At 34.3% G+C, this 10383-nt stretch overlaps 1 non-coding gene across 1 annotated transcript; it reads left to right on the forward strand.

Annotated features, from left to right (window-relative positions):
- Nucleotides 1–466: 466 nt before the first annotated feature.
- LOC131401530 (U6 spliceosomal RNA) lies at nt 467–569 on the forward strand. Its single transcript, XR_009217728.1, has one exon. It is a non-coding gene; the product is annotated as a U6 spliceosomal RNA (small nuclear RNA).
- Nucleotides 570–10383: the final 9814 nt, after the last annotated feature.

The following is a 10383-nucleotide window of genomic DNA, read 5'->3' on the forward strand; positions in this document are numbered from 1 at the left end:
AATGATACACCTATGGGGTAGAATTTGGTACTATCTATCAAAAACTTCAAACTCATATGTCCTTTGACTCAGCATGGCCACATCTGGAAACAATCCTACAGAACACACACAGAAACACACATAAAACAACATATGCACAAGGTTATTCATTGCAAGATTGTTTGCAATAGCAAAAGACTGAAAAAAACTCAGTGGACGAGTATGGTGGACTAGTGAAATTAGCCTTGCCTCATCCACAGAATGGAATATAGTACAGCTATTAATATATAAAATAATAAGAAATATCCCTACGTACTCCAAAGACCTCCAGGATATATCAAGTGAAAAAAGCAAATTACAGAGCAATATATATAGTATGCTATCTTTTGTGTAAAATGAGAGTAAAATAAGAATATTTGTTTGCTTGTATTTGCATAAAGAAATAATGGAAGGATATATAAATAAACCTACTAAAAATAATTCATTCTTGCTTCAGCAGCACATACGCTATAATTGCAACTATCTATAGAAGATTAATTTGGCTCCTGCACAAGGATGTCACACAAATTCATGAAGCGTTCCATATTTTGGGGAAGGAAGCAAACAGCCCCATTCATGAAGCTAAAAATTCTCCAAACAAGATCAACCAAAATCTTATATTCAGACATACTATAATCAAATTGTCACAAGTCGAGGACAAAGAGAATTTTGAAAGCAGCAAGAGAAAATCAACTTGTCACATATAAGGGAACCCCCATATGACTATCAGCAGATTTCTCAGCAGAAACCTTGCAGGCCATGAGATAATCAGATGATATATTCAAAGTACAAAAAGTGATACTGCTAACCAAGAATACTATACCTGGAAAAATTATCTTTTAAAAATGTAGCAGAGATAAAGTCTTTCCTAGTCAAGCAAAAACTGAGGGAGTTTGATACCACTAGGCTTACCTTACAAGAAATGCTTAACGGAGTTCTTCAAATGGAAACAAAAACATGCTAAATAGCAACATGAAAGCATTTGAAAATGTAAATTTCACTGGCAAGGTAAATATATAGATACATACAGATTAAAGTATGACTATAATAGTGGTGTGTAAATTACTTTTAAGCCTAATAAAAAAATTAAGAAATAAAAATTTGCTCATGATACAAAATATAAAGATAAGCAAATTCTGACTGCAAGAACACAAAATATATGGGGTAGAATAGAAGTATAGTATTTTCGTATGGAATTGAAGCTGTTATCAACTTAAAATAGAAGGTTATAACCAAAAGATAATTTATGAAAGCTTTGAGCTAACTACACACACAAAAAAAAACCCCTATGATAGATATTCAAATGATAAAGGGAAAAAAATAAAAGCAAATCACTACATTAAATCATCAAAAAACAAAGGAAAACATCAAGAGATGAGGACAGGGACAAAACAAATGCAAAAGAGACAGAAAATAATTAACAAAATGGTAATAGTAAGTCTTTACTTAATAATTATCTTAAATGTAAGTGAATTAAACACACCAATGAAAAAGAATAGAGTGACTGGATGGGTTAAAAACAAAAAACAAGATCCAGCAATAAGCTGTCTACAAAAGACTCACTTTAGATTTAAAAACAAAGATAGATTGATAGTGAAGGGATGAGAATAGGTATTTCATGAAAATAGTAACCAAAAAAAAGCAGAGGTGACTATATTTATATCAGATAAAACAGACTTTAAGGATAAAACTGTCTCTAGAGACAAAGTTCGTTATATAATGATAAAAGGGTCAATTCAATGTGAAGAAATAACAGTTATATACATACCCTACATCAGAACATCTAAATACATAAAGCAAAGCTTGATAGATTTGAAGGTAGAAATTACCAGCAATACAATAAGAGTAGAGGACCACAATATCCCACTTATAATAATAGATAGACCATCCAGACAGAAAATCAATAAAGAAACAGTTGGCTTGAATAACACTATAAACCAAATGTACCTAAGAGACATATACAGAACTTACCACCCAACAGCAAAATACCATTCTTCACAAGCATACACAGAACATTTTCCAGGACAGATCATGTGTTAGGTCACAAAACAGTCTTAACACATTAAAATATACCAAAATCATTCAAAGTATCTTTTTTGACCACAATGGAATAAACTAGAAATAAGTAACAGCAATAAAACTGGAAAATGCAGCAATACATAGAAACTAAGCAACACGTTCTTGAACAACCTTTATATCAAATGGAATATCAAAAGATAATTTAACAGTGTCTCGAGATAAATGAAAACAAAAAAACAATATACCAAAACCTACAGGATGCAGCAAAAATAGGACTAAGAGGGATGTGTGTAGCAATAAATTCTTACATTTAGAAAAGAAGAAATATCTCGAAAAACAACCTAATTTTCCACCTTAAAGACCTATAAAAATAACAAACTGACTGCAGAGTTAGCAGAAGGAAAGAAACAATGAATTTTAGAGCAGAGGTCAATCCAGTAGAGAATTAAAAAATACAGAAAATCAACAAAACTAAGTTGGTTTTTGAAAAAGATAAACAAAATATAGAAACCATTAGCTAAATTAACCAAGAAAACAAGAGAGAAGATTCAAATGAAATGAAAGAAGACACATTACAATGAATCTCTCAAAAATAAAAAGGATCATAATGCACTATTATGAACAATTATATGCCAACAAGTTGGATAATTTAGAAAATGATAAATTCCTAGAAACATACAACCTGCCAAAATTGAATCAAAAAGAAATAGAAGTTTGAAACAGATTAATAAACAAATAAGGATATTGAATCAGTAGTCAAAAACCTCCTATTGAAGAAAGGCCCAGAATCAGGTGGCTTCACAGGTGAATTATAACAAACATTAAAAAAAAATGAATACCAACACTTCTTAAACTCCTTCAGAAAATGGAACAGGGAATTCTTCCAAACTAACTTGATGAAGCCAGCAACACTCTGATATGAAAACCAGACAAAGGCAATGGAAGAAAAGAGGACTACAGGGCAATATTGCAGATAAATATAGTTGCAAGAATCCTCAATAAAATAGTAGCTATCTAAATTCAAAAGCATATGAAAAAGATTATATGTAATAACCAAGTAGGATTTATTGGTGAGATGCAAGGATGGTTCAACCACACAAATCAGTGTTATACACCATTTTAGCAAAATGAAGGAAAAAACCCACATGATCATCTCAATAGAGGCAGAAAATGTATTTGACAAAATTCAAAATCTGTTCATGAAAAAAACTCTCAACAAATTGGGTATAGAAAGAACATACCTCATCATAACAAAGGCCACATATGACAAGCCCAAGCTAACATCATATTCAATGGTGAAAGGTTGAAAACTTTGCGTCTAAGGTGAGGAATAAGACAAGGGTGCCCATTCTTACCACTCTTGTTGAACATAATACTAGAAATACTAACCAGAGCAATTAAACAAGAAAAATAAATAAAAGACATCCAAATCAGAAAGGAAAAAGTAAAACTATCTCTATATGCAGATGACATGATCATATATGCAGAAAAACCTAAACATTCAACAAGAAAGCTGTTATAACTAATAAACCAATTCAGTAAATTTGCAAGATACAAAAGTAACATACAATAATCAGTTGGGCTTTTATATATAAACAACAAATTATCTGAAAAGAAAATTAAGAAAATAATTCCAGTGTGATGTCAGCATCATGGTGGAGTGAATTATTCCCATAGTCGCTCCCTGATAAATTACACCTAAATGGACATTCATTAGCCAACAGAGGATTCCCTACAAAACAAAATAGGATGTCTGAGAAATCCACACAGCCATACATCTGAAGGAGGAGGGACTAGATCCCCAGGAAGCAGTGGAGAGGTGAGAAGTTCCCTCCCATCCCCAGCACAAGTCATCTAGGTCACGGGTCTTCACACAGTAGCCAGTCTGCAACTGTAAGAAGAGATGGAGGGCAGCCAGGCCTGTGCCTGAGCACTTTTGTTTACAGAATTGCAGCCCGGCCACATGAGCACCCACTGTGCCATGGTGGACCTGCCAATGGGAACGCTCTCCAACTGAGTGGTGCAGCTCAGACCCAATGAAGGAGCACCCACCAAGCGCAGCAGCTCAAGTAAACCAACCATGAGTGAGGAGCTTGCCCACATGCACAAAAGAAAGCTCCCCTCCCCTCCTGACTAGTGCACCAGCTTGGCTGGTCCCCTACAAAGGCAACAGTCCTTCACCAGAGCACCTACGTGTGCATGTGTGACCTGCCAAAGGGCTGCGGCCAGCAGGCAAACACAGTGAGCCTACTGGCACAATTTTCAGCCAATGTGTGGGTTCAGAAAACACAGATACTGCCCCCCCAGAAGGGGAAGGTGGAATCTGCAACCTGATACTACTACAAATGCCCTGGCAAAGGATCAGTTCACAAAACACCATGGAAAACTACAGAAACACTTCACAGCAGAAGGAAAATGACAAGTCTCCAGAAACCAATTCTGAAGTCACAGAAATTTACAATCTAAATGACAGAGAATTCAAAATAGTTGTCATGAAGAAACTCAATGAGTTAGAAGAAAACTCAGAAAAAGAGTTCAATGAGCTCATGAATAAAATTAAGGAGCAGAAGGAATACTTCACAAAGAGAGTGAAACTCTAAAAAAGAACAAACAAAAATTCTGGAGATGAAGAACAAAATTAATGAGATAAAAAATATTCTAGGATCCTTAAATAATAGAGTTGATGTTATGGAGGGCATAATAGTGATTTAGAGGATAAAAGTATAGAAATGTTTCAGGTGGAAGAGGAGAGAGAACTAAGATTTTTAAAGAATGAAGAAATTATTTGAGAAATAACTGACTCAATTAGGAAATGAAACACAAGAATTATAGGTACTCAGGAGGGAGAAGAGAGGGAGAAGGAGCAGAGAGCTTGTTCGAAGAATAGCTGAGAACTACCCAAACTTGGGGAAAGAACTGGACTTACAAGTACATGAAGCCAATGGAATGCCTATTTACATCATTGCAAAAAGACCTTCTCCAAGGCATATAATAGTAAAATTGGCAAAAGTCAATGACAAAGGAAAAAATTTAAGGGCAGCAAGGCAGAAGAAAATAACCTACAAAGTAACCCCCATCAGGCTTTTAATGGATTTCTCTGCAGAAATCTTAGAGGCTAGGAGAGAATAGAATGACACATTCAAAATACCGAAAGACAAAAAACTCTCAGGCAAGAATATTCTATCCAGTGAAACTATCCTTCAAATGTGATGGAGAAATAAAAGCTTTCCCAGGTAAACAAAAGCTGAGGGAGTTCATTGCCACTAGACCTCCCTTACAAGAAATGTTGAAGGAAGCCCTCATACCTGAAACAGAAAGGGAAAGGTTTACAAAGCTTTGAGCAAGGAGAAAACTAGTGATACAAAATCAAAAAATTGCAGCTCTCTTTCATAACAGGTTAGAAAACACTTAATTATAACATAAAAGATAGAGGGAAGGAAAGCATCAAAAATAAGTCTAAACACTTTGATTCAGTCAAAAACTCACAACACAAAAAAGGATAATTTGTCACAATAATAACTCAGAAGAGGAAGAAGAAAGGGATGGTACCTGCTTAGGCCAATGGAGATAAGAGGCTATCAGAAAATGGACTATCATATCTCTGAGATGTTTTATACAAACCTCATAGAAACCACTAAACAAAAAATCAGACCAGAGCCACAATTCTAAAGTAAAGAGAAAACTGAGAAAACCACCATAGAAAACAACCAAACTGAAATGTAATTCAGAAATACAAGGGAAGAGAAACAATGGAAATGTAGAACAACTGGAAAATAGGAAATAAAATGTCAGTATTAAGCCCTCATATATATCACTATATATGTAAATGGTTGAATTCCCCAATCAAAAGACACAGAGTAACCGGATAGATTAAAAAACAAGACCCAACAACATGCTGCCTCCAGGAAAGACATCTCAGCTATAAAAACAAACATAGGCTCAGAATGAAGGGATGGAAGATGATACTCCATGTAAATGGCAAAGAAAAGAAGATGTTGCCATACTTATAACAGACAAAGCAGAATTTAAGATAAAAAAGAAAATGAGAAACAAAAAGTGGCAGTATATAATGATAAAAGGGACATTCTACCAAGAGGACATAACACGAATTTACATGCACCTAACACAGGAGCAGCAAAGTATATAAAGCAACTATCAACAGACCTATAGGGAGAAATTCAAGTGTATAAAGCAACTATTAACAGACCTAAAGGGAGAAATCAAAAGCAACACAATAATAGTAGGGGATCTCAACACGGCACTTACATCAATGGATAGATCATCCAGACAGAAAGCCAACAAGGAAATAGTGGAATTAAATGAAGCACTAGATCAGATGGACTTAATAGATATAAATAGAACATAACATCCAAAAACAGAGAATACACATTCTTCGCAAGTGCACATAGAACATTCTCAAAGATAGCCCACATGTTGGGAAACAAGACAAGTCTCAATAAATTTAAGAAAACTGAAACCATGCCAGGCATCTTTTCCAAGCACAAGGCTATGAAATTAGAAATCAACTACAAGAAAAAAGCTGAGAGAGTCACAAATATTTGGAGAGTAAACAACATGCTACTAAACAATGATTGGATCAATGAAGAAATTAAAGGAGAAATCAAAAAATACCTGGAGACAAATGAAAATGAAAATACAACGTAGCAACTATCATGTGATGCAGTAAAAGCAGTTCTAAGAGTGAAATTCTTGGCAATAAAGGCCCACCTCAACAAAAAAGAAAAATCTCAAATAAGTAATCGTAAACTACACCTAACAGAAGTAGAAAAAGAACAAAGCCCCAAGTCAGCAGAAGGAGGGAAGTAATAAAAATTAGAGCAGAAACAAATGAAATAGAGACTAAAAAAGAGTAAATATAATCAATGAAACCAAGAGCTGGTTCTTTGAGAAGATAAACAAAATAAACAAACTGTTAGCTAGACTCACTAAGAAAAAAAGAGAGAAGGTTCAAATGAAACACTTAGAAATGGAAGAGGAGAAATTACAACAGATACCACAGAAATACAAAGGATTACAAGAGAATGCTATGAAAAACTGTATGCCAACAAATTGGATAACTTAGAAGAAATAGATAAAAAATTAGAATCATACAACCTTTCAAAACCAAATCAAGAAGAAATAGAGAATCTGAATAGATCAATCACAAGTAAAGAGATTGAAACAGTAATCAAAAACCTTCCCCACCCCAAAAAAAGTCCAGGGCCAGATGGCTTCTCTGGAGAATTCTACCAAACATTCAAAGAAAATTTAATACCTGTCCTCCTAAAATTATTCCAAAAAATTGAAGAATATGAAACACTTCCTAATTCTTTCTATTGGGCCAACATTACCCTGATACCAAAACCAGACAAGCACAACAGAAAGAAAGAAAATTACAGGCCAATATCGCTGATGAACATAAATGCAAAAATCCTCACCAAACTATTGGCAAAATGAATACAGCAATATACTAAGAGGATCGTACACCATGATCAAGTGAGATTTCCACCAGGGATGCAGGGAGGGTTCAACATCCACAAGTCAATCAACGTGATACACCACATTAACAAAATGAGGAATAAAAATCAAATGGTCATCTCAATAGATGCAGAAAAAGCATTTGACAAGATCTAACATCCATTTAGGATAAAAAAATACTCTCAATAAAATGGGTATAAGAGTAAAGTTCCTCAACATAATAAAGGCCATATATGACAAAACCACAGCCAACATCATACTTAATGGTGTAAAACTGAAAGCCATCCTTCTGAGAACAGGAACAAGACAAGGGTGTCCACTCTTGCAACTCCAATTCAGCATGGTCCTGCAGGTTTTGGCCAGAGCAGTCAGGTAGGAAAAAGAAATAAAAGGTAGCCAAATTGGAAAGGAAGAAGTGAAACTCTTGCTGTTTACAGACGACATGATTCTATATATAGAAAACCCTAAAGAACCCATCAGAAATCTATTAGAAATAATCAACAACTACAGCAAAGTTGCAGGGTACAAAATAAACTTAAAAAATCAGTTGTAAGTCTACACATTAATAACAAACTAACAGAGAGAGAAGTCAAGAATACAATCCCATTTACAATCACAACAAAAAGAATAAAATATCTAAGAATAAATTTAACCAAGGAGCTGAAAGCCCTATACACTGAAAACTGTAAGACATTATTAAAAGAAATTAAAGAAGATATAAAGAAATTGAAAGCTATTCCATGCTCATGGATGGGAACAATAAACATAGTTAAAATGTCCATGTTACCAAAAGCAATCTACAGATTCAATGCAATCCCAATCAGAATCCCAATGACATTATTCACAGAAATTAAACAAAGAATCCTAAAATGTATATGGAACAAGTAAAGATCCTGAATAGGCAAAGTAATCCTGAGAAAAAGAACAAAGCCGGAGGCATCACAATCCCTGACCTCAAAATATACTACAAAGCTATAGTAATCAAAATAGCATGGTACAAAAAGAGCCACACAGATCTATGGAACAAAATTGAAAGCCCAGAAATAAAACCACACATCTATGGACAGCTAATCTTTGACAAAGGAGCCAAGAATGTACAATGGAGAAAGGAAAGTCTCTTCAATAAATGGTGTTGAGAAAACTGGATAGCCACATACAAAAGAATGAAAGCAGAGCATTATCTTACCACATACACAAAAATTAACTCAAAATTTATTAAGAACTTGAATGTAGGACCTGAAACCATAAAACTCCTCGAAGAAAATATAGGCAATACACTCTTTGACATCAGTTGTAGCAGCATCTTTTCAAATATCATATCTACTCAGACAAGGGAAACAAAAGAAAAAATAAGCAATTGCGACTACATCAGACTAAAAAGCTTCTGCAAGGCAAAGCAAACCATCCAAAAACAAAAAATACAACCCACAAACTGGGAGAAAATATTTGCAAATCATATATCCAACAAGGGGTTTATTTCCAAAATATATAAAGAACTCATACAACTCAACAACCAAAAAGAAACAAACCAATCAAAAAATGGGCAGAGGATATGAACTGAGATTTTTCCAAAGAAGATATGCAGATGGTCATCAGGCACATGAAAAGATGTTCAAAATCACTAATTATTCAGGAAATGCAAATCAAAACTACAATGAGATATCACCTTACACCTGTCAGAACAGCTATAATTAACAAGACAAAAAAATAACAAATGTTGGAGAGGATGTGGAGAAAAGGGCTCATACACTGCTGGTGGGAATGAAAACTGGTGCAACCACTATGGAAAACAGTACGAAGACTTCTTAAAAAATTAAAGATAGAAATACCATATGATCCAGCCATCCCACTACTGGATATTTATCCAAAGAACTAGAAATCAACAATTCAAAGAGATTTATGTACCCCTGTGTTCATTGCAGCATTATTCACAATAGTCAAGACGTGGGAGTGACTCAAGTGCCCATCAACTGACCAATGGATAAAGAAGATGTGGTATTTATATATACAATATAATACTACTCAGCCATAAAAAAATACAAAAATTCTTCCATTCGTGACAATATGGATAGACCTTGAGGGTATGATGTTAAGTGCAATAAGCCAGACAGAGAAAGACAAACACCACATGGTTTCATTCATATGTGGAAGATAAACACATGGATAAAGAGAACAGATTAGTGGTTACCAGAGCAGAAGGGGTTTGGGGATGAGAGAAAGGGTTAAAGGGGCAGATATGTATGATGAAGGATAAAAATTAGACTATTGGTGGTGAAAAAAAAACAATTCCAGTCAAAATAGCAAAAAAAAGAAAAGAAAAGTGAAAGAAAAAAATACTTAGGAATAAACTATTTAACCACAGAAGTGAAAAACTTGTACACTGAAAATTATAAAACGTTAATAAAGAAATTTGAGGAAGACAGATAAATGGGAAGACATCTATGTTCATGTATTGAAAGAATTAAATTATAAAAATTTCCATGCTACCCAATGTGATCTACATATTCAATGTGATCCGTATCAAAATTCTAAAGGCATTTTTCAGAGAAATAAAAAAAAAATCCTAAAATTCATATGGAACCACAAAAGACTCTGAAAAGCAAAAGTAAATTTGAGGAAGAAGAACAAATCTGGAGGCATCACACTTCCTGATTTCAAAATATATTACAATGTTACAGTAATCAAAACAGTAGGGTACTGGTATAAAAACAGGCATATAGAACAATGGAACAGAATAGAAAGCCCAGAAATAAATTCACATATCTACAGTCAACTGATCTTCAACATAGTTACCAAGAACATGCAATGGGAAAGGATAGTCTCTTCAATCAACAGAGTTGAGAAAACTGGATATCCACATACAGAATA

Source organism: Diceros bicornis, chromosome X (assembly GCF_020826845.1).
Source record: "Diceros bicornis minor isolate mBicDic1 chromosome X, mDicBic1.mat.cur, whole genome shotgun sequence".
NCBI lineage: Eukaryota > Metazoa > Chordata > Mammalia > Perissodactyla > Rhinocerotidae > Diceros > Diceros bicornis.